This window comes from Solanum stenotomum, chromosome 5 (assembly GCF_019186545.1).
Source record: "Solanum stenotomum isolate F172 chromosome 5, ASM1918654v1, whole genome shotgun sequence".
Classification (NCBI taxonomy): domain Eukaryota; kingdom Viridiplantae; phylum Streptophyta; class Magnoliopsida; order Solanales; family Solanaceae; genus Solanum; species Solanum stenotomum.
This window is the reverse complement of record NC_064286.1, coordinates 25,429,325-25,440,640: the sequence shown is the minus strand read 5'-3', so window position 1 is coordinate 25,440,640 and position 11,316 is coordinate 25,429,325. Positions and strand designations below refer to the sequence as shown.

Sequence of the window (11,316 nt, the reverse complement as noted above, 5' to 3'; positions counted from 1 at the left end):
TTACAATTGTGGAGAACCTGGGCATATGAGGAGAGATTGTCTACATCCGCGAGTGTCTGACCCCGTGCAGCAATAGACCAGAGCAGTGGTACCAGTAGGCAGCGATAGTAATGGCACAGGACGTACACAAGGTGAGCGAGGAGGAAATCAGCGAGGCTGTGGAGGCTGGGGAAATGGTAATGCAGGTAGATGAGCAGTGCAGCCAGGCAAGTAGGTTGCCCGTCAAGATAACAGGGCTCAGTTCTATGCCTTTATGGGAAAGACCAACGCTGAGGTGTCTAATGCAGTGATCACATGTACTATTCTTGTCTGTGACCAAATGACTACTGTTTTATTTGATCCGGGTTCTACTTATTCATATATGTAAGTTCAGTTTGCCTTGGGATTTGATGCGGTTTGTGATGTGCTTGATGCCCCCATCCATGTTTCTACCTCGGTTGGAGAGTCTGTCATAGTCACCCATGTGTATCGTTCTTGTCCTGTTTTGTTTATGGGTTTTAGACTTGGGCTGACTTAGTTATTCTGGATATGACTGACTTTGATATAATCTTAGGCATGACATGGTTGTCCCCCCATATTATATGGTGTTTAATTGTAATGTTAAGTCTATGACTCTAGAGATCCCGGGTAGGGAAAAGTTAGAGTGGGAAAGGGTGTACAAGCCTAAGCCAGCTAAGGTCATATCTTTCGTTCGTGCTGGGAAACTGGTGGAGCAGGGGTGTTTGGCATATTTGGCTCATATTCGGGATGTTGATGGTGACTCTCCCTCTATTGAGTCTATTCTTGTAGTGTCTGAATTCAAGGAAGTTTTTCCTACTGATTTGTCTAGTATGCCTCCGGATAGGGATATAGATTTCTGCATGACTAGGAACCAATGACTCGCCCCATCTCCATTACTCCTTATCGCATGACTCCGGTAGAATTGAGAGAGCTTAAAGCTCAAATCCAGGAGCTTCTTCATAAAGGTTTCATCTGTCCTAGTGCTTCACCGGGGGGTGCTCATGTCTTATTTGTTAGAAGAATGGTAGTATGAGGATGTGCATAGACTATCGGCAGTTGAATAGGGTCACCATTCGAAATAAGTATTGTCTCGAATAAATGATCTTTTTGACCAGTTGTAGGGTGCATCAGTTTTCTATAAGATTGACCTAAGGTTTGGTTACCATCAGTTAAATATTAGGCCTGGGGATGTACCCAAAACGACATTCAGGACTCGCTATGGGCACTATGAGTTTTTAGTGATGTTGTTTGGGTTGACCAATGCCCCTGCAGCCTTCATGAGTTTGATGAATGGTGTGTTCAAACCATTCCTGAATTCTTTTGTCATTATCTTTATTGATGACATTTTGGTTTATTCGAAAAGTAAGGAAGAGCATGCCAACCATCTCCGTATTGATTTGGGTGACCTTGGAAAACAGAAGTTGTATGCAAAATTTTCCAAGTGTGAGTTCTGGTTGACTTTAGTGGCCTTTTTAGGGTATGTGATTTCAAATAAAGGGGTAATGGTAGATCCCCAAAAGATCGAAGCAGTCAAGAACTGGGTCCAGCCTAGCTTTGTGACTGAAGTTAGGAGTTTCGTGGGGCTCGCTAGCTACTATAGATGGTTTGTAAAAAAATTTGCTACTATCGCCACACATTTGATAAGGCTGACTATAAAGGAGGTGCCTTTCGAGTGGACAAACAAATGTGAAGAGATCTTCTAAAAACTCAAGACTCTTCTGACCACAACACCTATTCTGACACTGCCGGTGAAAGGTAAAGATTTCATTGTTTATTGTGATGCTTCACATTTGAGATTAGGTGTTGTGTTGATGCACGAAATAAATGCCATAGCTTATGCATCGCGACAACTGAAGGTGCATGAGAAAAACTACCTGACGCATGAATAGGAGTTGGCAGCGGTAGTGTTTGCTTTCAAGATCTAGAGGCATTACCTTTATGGTGTCAAGTGTGAGGTGTTTACTGATCATCGTAGTCTATAACATGTATTCATTCAGAAGAACTTGAATTTGAGACAACGAAGGTGGATGGAGTTACTCAAGGATTATTATGATTTTACCATCCAGTACCATCGGGGTAAGGCTAATGTGGTGGCAGACGTATTAAGCCAGAAGACGGTGAGTATGGGTAGTCTAGCTTGCTTGGGTGTGTCCAAGTAACCTTTGGCCAAGGAGATTCAGACCTTGGAGTCTAAGTTCATTCAGTTAGGCATCTCAAAGAAAGGTGGGGTGTTAGCCAGCATTGAGGTTAGGCCCACATTGATTGAGAAGATCAAAGCCAAGCAGTTTGAGGATGAGAGTTTGAATGAGCCAGAAGGAAGACAGTGTCTGGTAAGGCACAAGATGTGGCTCTTGATACGGAAGGTATGTTTTTCAATGAATGCCAATTCCGAAATGGAAGTGGGAAAGGATAGCTATGGATTTTGTGGTTGTATTCCCAAGACCTTGGGAAAGTTTGACTCCATTTGGGTGGTGGTTGGCAGACTGACTAAGTCAGCCCACTTCATTCCGGTCAGAGTAGACTACAATGCTCAGCAATTGGCTAAGGTTTATGTGAAAGAGATAGTGAGGTTGCATAGGTACCCCTTTCCATCATCTCGGACTGTGGTACGTAGTTCACATCCAAGTTTTGGGGGAAGATGCTTAAGATAAGGTGAGAAGCATCCAAGCTAAGCTTCTAGCGACCCAGAGTCGACATAAAAATTATACGGACCGTAAGGTAAGGGACATGAAATTTCAAGCTAGTGAGGAAGTTCTTCTAAAAGTGTCACCCATAAAGGGGGTGATGAGATTCGGCAAGAAGGGCAAGCTTAGTCCTCGATACATCGGGCCATTTGACATTTTTGACTATGTAGGGCATGTGGCTTATAGGTTGGCTTTACCGCCTAGCCTATCTGGAGTGTCCATGTTGAAGAAGTATCATGGGGATGGAGATTACATCATAAAGTGGGACTCAATTTTGTTAGACAAAGACCTTCAGTATAAAGAGGAACCAGTTGCAATTCTTGATCGATGTTCGGAAGATGAGGACCAAGGAGATAAAGTCCGTGAAAGTTTAATGGAAGAATTGTCCAGTTGAGGCAGATACTTGGGGAAACCCAGAAAGACATGCGATACAAGTATCCTAGTTATTCGATGATTCAGGTACTACTCTGCTCTTGCCTTAGCCTATTTATCCTAGTTTGTCACTCGGGGACGAGTGATGGGTAAATTGGTATCTATTGTAACGACTTGTTCCTGTCTTTATGGAAAAGTCAATGGGGAAGGAATTTGAGACAGAAAACTTCTGAGTAGTAACTTGGAAATTTCTAGCCAAGGCCAGACTTGGACGAAATCTGAGTCAGGTGGAGTCTAGGGAAATCCGATAATGGATGAGGGATTTAATTATAAGTTTGATCACGTGAGTGGATAGACAAGACGTTAAGGAGTCTATACGGCTTTACAGAATCGAATTCGGACGAGTAGAACTCTCGAAACTGATCTTGGTGGGTAATGGTAGTTTTAGAACGTCCAGGTTTAAATATTTATTGTGAAATGGGAGCTTGGAACTCAAATTCCGAATTTGTCTCTTCGTGCAAGCCGCTGGGGTGGAATTAATCCTGCCAGGGCGGGATGGGGACCGCCTGGCGGGACAGTCGCGACTTAAATCGGGGAAAAACTCCAAAATCGTTATTTTCTGTAAAACTTCATTCTTAAGAGCTAAGGGACGACACAGGGCAGTTTTTTTACCAGATTCCCACAAATTCTCGGGCTAAAGGTAAGTTAATTATTCCCCTAATCCAAATTTCAATTCTTAGAACTTAGAATCCTTGTAAATTATCGTTGGGGGAGAGTTTTGGCCTAAAGTTAATGTTGGGAAAAGCCCATGCTGAACATTAGGATCATGGGTTTGGTCTTGGGTTGATATTTTAATATAATTCGGGTAAATTAGGCCTTGTTTATTGATCCCTGCATTAATTACTTGTTTTAGACCAAGAACAAGCTGAAAGACTTCGGAAAGGGAAGGCTCAAGTGTCTTAGAAGTATTCAAGCTTAGTTTTGAGATAGGTGATGATTCGACTTCTTGTTGCGTTATATATGCTTGTTAATTGCTTCATTGTATGCATGAATTTATATGAGAAGGGAGACATGAATCGAATCTGAGAAAATGATTAAGTATGGACAATTACATGCCATGAATTTGTTACTTGATTGTGTGAATATATGCATTGTTCCTTACGAGTGTGATTGTGACTATGCTTGTGCTGATTGGATCGGGTATCATGTTTCGACACATACATTGGACCGAGTGTCACATTCCGACACATATATTGGACCGGGTGTCACGTTTCGACACACACTTATTCATTGATCGCGTGTCATGTTTCGAAACACTAACAACTTGGGTGTGGATTCCATGAGAGAACCACATGTGATTGTTACATTTATAATTGTTTGTCATGGTTATTAGGAAATTGTATGTTGCTCCTAAAATGATGATTGAATTGTGCATTTTGTATGTGTGTTTACTGTGTTGTAATGACTTTCTTATATTTTGCTGACAAGAGTAGCCGAGTGATCCTACCAGTACAGTGTGGTTTCGTGTATTGATACTGCACTTGCTCATTATTTGTTGAGTAAATGGCATCTTCAAGCAGCTATTGACAGACCTCAGTTAGGAGATCATTGACCGAGACCAGATTCAAGTGTGAGCCAGTTTTTTCAGGCTGCCATGGATCCATCATTAGTTTAGTCCATTCTTTTCAGACTCAGACTATATGTTTAGACTTTGTTGATGTTTGGTTTTTGGGGTTGCATCCCCTTTTTTTAGACTTGTTGATTAACATAGTTTTGGTACTATGACTTTCAGTTCTAGGGGTTGAATTTTCACGATAGGTGTTTGTTAACTTTGGAGTTTATGGGAACTCCTTATTTAATTCGTCATTTAAACCTGCTTCCATATCTTTAAATGATGTAGTTTCTTAAAATTGCTTAGTTGAGTTGTAGTAGTGGTTCTCCCACCGGAGGGTAAGAGTGGGTGCCAATCACGGCGGTCTGGGTCGTGACAAAATATTTTCTTACAAAAAAAGTCAACATAGGAAAAGGAAAAGAAAAGAAAATCACAATTCATGTCTCCCTTGCCTCTCTCCTCTCCGTGCCTAGTCTCTGTCGCTCACTTCTTTCTGCTTCCTCACGCTCAACACAAATACAAACTATAACAATCAATTATACAAATATAAATATTAGTAGACGTTTATATAAACACAAATAATAACAATTATATAAATACAAATTATAAGTGCCAACCATACAAATCTCTTTAGTGATACAAATGCAAATACACATGTATTTATTGATACAACATTGATATAAATGATGACAATCAATTATACATATACATAAAATAAATGTTAAACTCGATATATATATCCACACAAATTACATTTATACAATTATGCAGATATAGAAATACAATCAATGCTACATATACATACAAGTTACATATATACAATTATCTAACAAATATACAAATACAATTCACCTTTATCCGCTCTCTGCCTTCTCTTACACGCCTCTCTCCTCCCTCTCCCAATCTCGACCGCCTCTCTCCTCCCTCTAACATGTAGCTATGAATCATAATTAGCAAACTATAGCTATTTTTGTCTAATTATGTTTCAAATCTTGACTATTTTTGAAGTTCAAGTAGGTTATTATTTTTGTTTGTTAAACTCGTAAGACAACAAATTTAAGTATGTCCAAAATTGAAGGTGTATCACTAGACTTTGCTACTTTGTATAATTTTATAAAAAATGTCAATATATTAATATTTATAATTTTAATCTATTCATTTTAATTAGTTTCAAATACATTAGAAAAGGAATATCACTAAATTAAATATTTAATTCAAATGTGTGGGTTTGATATGATGTTAAAATAAAAGCATTAGAACATGATAAGTTATTGCTTGATTTTCTAAAAATAAAAAGACATTATTATAGAGTGTGATTTTTATCATAACGGAAAATGGTCATATTTGTCCTTATACTCTTAGAAAAAGGTTATATTTACCTCGCCATACTTTTTTGATATATTTGCCCTTACCATCCAACTTTAGGTACATAGTTGCCCTTGACCATCTCCAACCCACCTCTATTTTACTCTCCATACTCTATATTTGGAGAGTAAAATAGAGAATGGGCACTCCAACCCACCTCCAAATCACCCTCTATTCTTCAAATTTAGAGAGTTGAATAGTAGTTCTCCAAATTTGGGGAACTACTATTCACACTCTCTATTTCACTTTTTCATTATTTTATTATTATTTCTATTACTTTCTAATTAACATACTATTTTACATATAATTCTATTAATTAAATATCTAATATTCATAATTATTTTTAAATGTAATATAATATTTTTAAATATTATTTAATATTTTAATCAAATTAATAGTATTTTAATTTTTTTTCTAATTTTCGTGAATAATAAAGTTTTATTTTATTATTAATTTTCATTATAAAGAATACGCAAAATTAAAATGGCAAGATGAAAAAATTTAATTTATAAATACAATACATGATATGATAATTTAAATACAAGATAACAATACAATACATAACATAATAATTTAAGTACAAGATAACAATACAATATAATGCATAACATAATAATTTAAATACAAGATAAAATACAATACAAAACATAATAATTAATTGATCACAACAATAATTTAGAAATCCGGTAGGTCTTTTCCAGATTTAGCACTATTCGGAAAAAAATTAGGATATGATTCTGAGAATTGTTGCGATTGTGGTTGTAATTGTGGTTGTGATGGTATACGATATGGGTTATTATTTAGCTGATGGTATATATCCTAAATGGTCTACAATTGTTCAAACTATTTGTGATCCTCATTCCCAACAAAAGAAATATTTCGCGATGAAACAAGAATCGTGCCGAAAAGATATTGAACGTGCATTCGGAGTTTTGCAATCACGTTTTGCAATTATTGCACGACTGTCACATTTTTGGAGAAAGGAAGTACTACATGATATAATGACTACATATATTATACTGCACAACATGATAATTGAGGATGGACATGATCTCAATGCACCAATTCAAGATGCCGTAGAGGATCCAACTTCAACTATAGAAATGGTGATAGATGAAAATCTCCGGTTTGAACAATTTTTAGCTAGACATAAAAAAATTAAGGACAAAAATGCTCATTTTGAACTCCGTAATGCATTAATAGAGCATTTATGCGAGCAACGTAATAATTTTGAAAATTGAGTTTTATGTAATTGTATGTCACTTTTATTTGAATTTGTCCCCTAATTTATGTATTATATTATATTTTCTTGCAATTTATGTTATTTAAAAATTTAGAATAAAAAATAATTTTATATCACATTAAAAATTATATAAAGTAATTATTTGGGAAAAAGGAAATAAGGGATTTATATTATGAAATAAGAATAAAATAGAAATAATAATATAATATTGATGAGAGAAAAAAAAATTCATTTTTAGAGAGTAAAATAGAGAATTGGGTTGGAGTTGGTTGTCTGAAAAAATAGAGAACTCTATATTTGGAGAGTAAAATAGAAGATTGGATTGGAGATACCATTAGTTATCTGAAAAAATAGAGAACTTCATATTTGAAGAGTAAAATAGAGTGTATGATTGGAGATGTCTTAAAGTTGTCAAGTCTCATTTCTCCACTTTTATCATCCTATGTAAAGCCTGCGCAGATATACTTTAATCACTTACAAAAATTTACTTTTTATTTAACATTCTACTTAATCCAATTATTTAAATCCAACCCACCCAATTATAAAGACCCATTAAACCTAACTCTTATACCCTTCCCCTCGCATCCTTTTAACATGAAACGAAGAGAGAACATTTACGGCAAGGCAAATGATTGATGTGATAAAGGAAAAAATAATAATTAGAAATTAGAACACACATAAGGACAAAGTTCTATTTTACACATTTACTAAGCATATACTAGATGTTTGTGTCTATCGAGATATATACATCCTTAAAAAAAATATTACTTTCAAATCAAATAAACCAAAAAAACTGAACCAAATCGAACCAAACTGACGATTATTTTTTTGTTTGGTTTTAGAAATTTATAAAACTAACTAGATTGATTTGATTTTGATTTTAATTAATAACCGATCCAAATCGATAGGGGTGTTCATGGTTCGATTTGGATCGGTTATTAGTTAAAACCAAAACCAAACCAATTTAAATCGGTTTTAAAATTCCTAAAACCAAACCAAACCAAATCAAAAAAATAACTGTCGGTTTGGTTAGGTTTTTTTTAATTCTTTTTCGGTTTGAAAGTAATAAGTTTGTTGAGGATATACGCATCTCGATAGACACAAACACTAAGTATATGAATAATTCACAAATAAGCTATTACACGAACAAAGTGATTCATCCAATGTACCAAGTTTCACTAACTAAAAAAACTCATTGTCAATAACATAAAGTTAGTTCAATATTTTGGAGATCTTAACATCTTATCAATAGACTTTTCAATAAATTTACACCTTAAAATATTGAGAAATTACTTCTCAAAAAAAAAAAACAACAACCAATATTTCATAGTCAAAACTAATCAATTACCATCTTCCTTAGCTTAAGCTTTAAATTATTCAATGTTGCATTAGAAAATTTTATAAAGAACAAAGAAAGTGTGATCTTTAAAGTAATGATTGAGGGATTTTGACTTGAGGTTTTAATAGTTGGGCTAAAATTTAAGTGTTGGGCTTCAGAAAATAGTAAAATTAAAAACTTAAGTTAATTAAAATATATCAAAATACTTATATTTTATTTATAAATAATTATAAAATTTATATATATAACTTCTCGGTTCGGTTTAGTTATTTTTGCGATTAATTTTTAGTAAAACTAAAACCAAACCAAATAATATCGGTTTTTCAAAATTTAAAATCAAACCTAACCAAATCAAACAAAATATCAGTTTTTTTAAATCGATTTGATTTTATAACCATAACCATGAACATCCCTACAAATCGAACCACAAACACCCCTACCACCCATACAACAAGTATCCAAATACAAAAAGTTACTAGTAAACCCACAAACTCAAAATGCATATAGGGTTAATGAGTCTTGTGGATCGGATTGAATAAATGGGTCGATTAAATAGAGTGTAGATTTTTAATTGTGCAAAAAAAATTCCGATAAATACTTGAAAGTATATATTTAAGATTGCAATATTAGGCGCGCAAAAACCCTACGATTTGAGATGGCACAAAAGAAAAAGAAGTGTATCCTCCCATGGCCATGGAAAATTAGCAAATAGAAAAGCTCCAAATAAGAAGAAATCCATTCTAAACACAAAAATTATTAGCAATGGAGAAGAAGCTACCCAAAAATTCAATAAGAAAAAGAAAAAATCAATACGTCCCTATCAAATTTGCAAAGGTATCCCAAAATTTCAATCTTTCTTTCTTTGTGCGATGTGCGTGTTTTGATTTTTTAATGGCTGGATTTCAGGGAAGAGCATCGTGGAGCCGTCAAATGATAATACAGACCAGATGCAGATTGATCAGGTGAGTTCATATGTGACATACAATTGTTGAGTGCTCGTTGTGCATGCAAATTTGTTTCTTTTTAAATATTTTTGATATATTCTACTTGTCCAATTTAGGTCATAAGAATTTATTTACAAGAGGAAATAATGATGGACATCCTCACCAAGTTACCTGTGCAGTCTCTTCTTCGGTTCAAATGTGTTTCAAAATTTTGGAACTCATTAATCAATGATACTTACTTTAGGATGAAACATTATATTCATTCCAGGAATGACCAAAATTCCCAAAAGTTTCTTATTACTGAATCCTTCTATGATAAGGATGATTTGTATAACTTCTGTACTTCTTCTTTATGGATGGTTCAAGTGGTCGAGGATGAACAAAAGCTTGATTGTCCTTCGAGCTGCAAACCAACGAATGTCATACTATTTTGTTCTTGTGATGGATTGGTTCTTATTTTTGTTTCTTCTCAAGGACTCTATGATTCTTCTGCAAGACTCTATGAGAAACTTTTGTTGTGGAATCTGTCCACAAGAGAATCAATACTACTTCCCCATCTAGAATTTCGAGTGGTATATTGTGTATGTGGATTGAGATATGTTGCAACTAGTGAAGACTATAAGATTCTTGCAATTAACCTGAATGCTGATGATAGTTTCAATACTTCAATTGAAGTTCTCTCTCTAAAAAGTGGTTCCTGGAGAAGAATTGGTTATCCTACTGGCATTCAGCGTGTTAGTGGTTTTAGGAATTGTGGCATGGATTATTTGGCATTTTTACATGGAGCATTTCATTGGCTTGGTATAACACTCTCTGGATATTATACTACTATTTCATTTAATATTTCAAATGAGGTGTATGGAGAGGTACTGTTATTGGAGAAAATGTATGTATCATGTATGCCCCAGCTACCGGTACATCGACCGTGGTGTTTCAGTATTGAGAGGAATGCTTTACTTTTATTCTACATATAATTATTGGGAGATGGGCATGGACTGCACTTTTATGTTGTGGATAATGAAAGACTATGATGTCAGGGAATCTTGGACTAACTTTATTAAAATACGAGATACTAATCTTTTTCATTCAGCCAGACCAAAATATATGTTTGCGGATTGTGAAGTGTTAGTACACTGCAAACGTCTTGGATGTGTTTGTTCTAAATTCACCACATCTAGAGGACCATTTGGATTATACTGCCCTCAATGTCAATGTGTTACCGTCAAGCAAGGAATTGTTTATGCAGAGAGTTTGATCTCACCTAAATCACTTACTTAGTATTTGCGTATGTTTTTTTCCTTTTTCTTCTGTCGAAAATTATGTAACGACCTCTCATTTTAATGAATATATTTATTGCTGCTAAATTTTGGGTTCTGAATGTATTTATCGAAGTTGGTCAGTTTATTTATTTCATGTCCTCAGGGAAGCGTGCTACTAGAGCCATTTCTTTGCTAGCAACTGATTGATTACCTATCGTTGTTTATCTAATTGTAGATTGTATTTACGACAATCCTACAACTAGTATACTGTTGATTCCTCAGCTGTAGATAAGTGGAACAACTCCTAGCTTGATTTATGTGAGCTGGTCCAGATGATCGTACTGCTCAACCTATCATTTTATAGGTTAATTCTACTCTGTTATCTCCTTAACTTGAGATTTCGTCCTATGCTTAATGATATGCCTACAATCCGGAAAGATGTCAATGTTTCTCTCGAGTCCTATATGCCAAGGTTGAGGTACACGAAAGTGCAATGGA

At 35.1% G+C, this 11,316-nt stretch overlaps 1 pseudogene; it reads left to right on the top strand.

Annotated features, from left to right (window-relative positions):
* The first annotated feature begins 874 nt into the window (after window positions 1-874).
* LOC125863812 (uncharacterized) lies at window positions 875-10,913 on the top strand (annotated as a pseudogene).
* The last annotated feature ends 403 nt before the right edge of the window (window positions 10,914-11,316 follow it).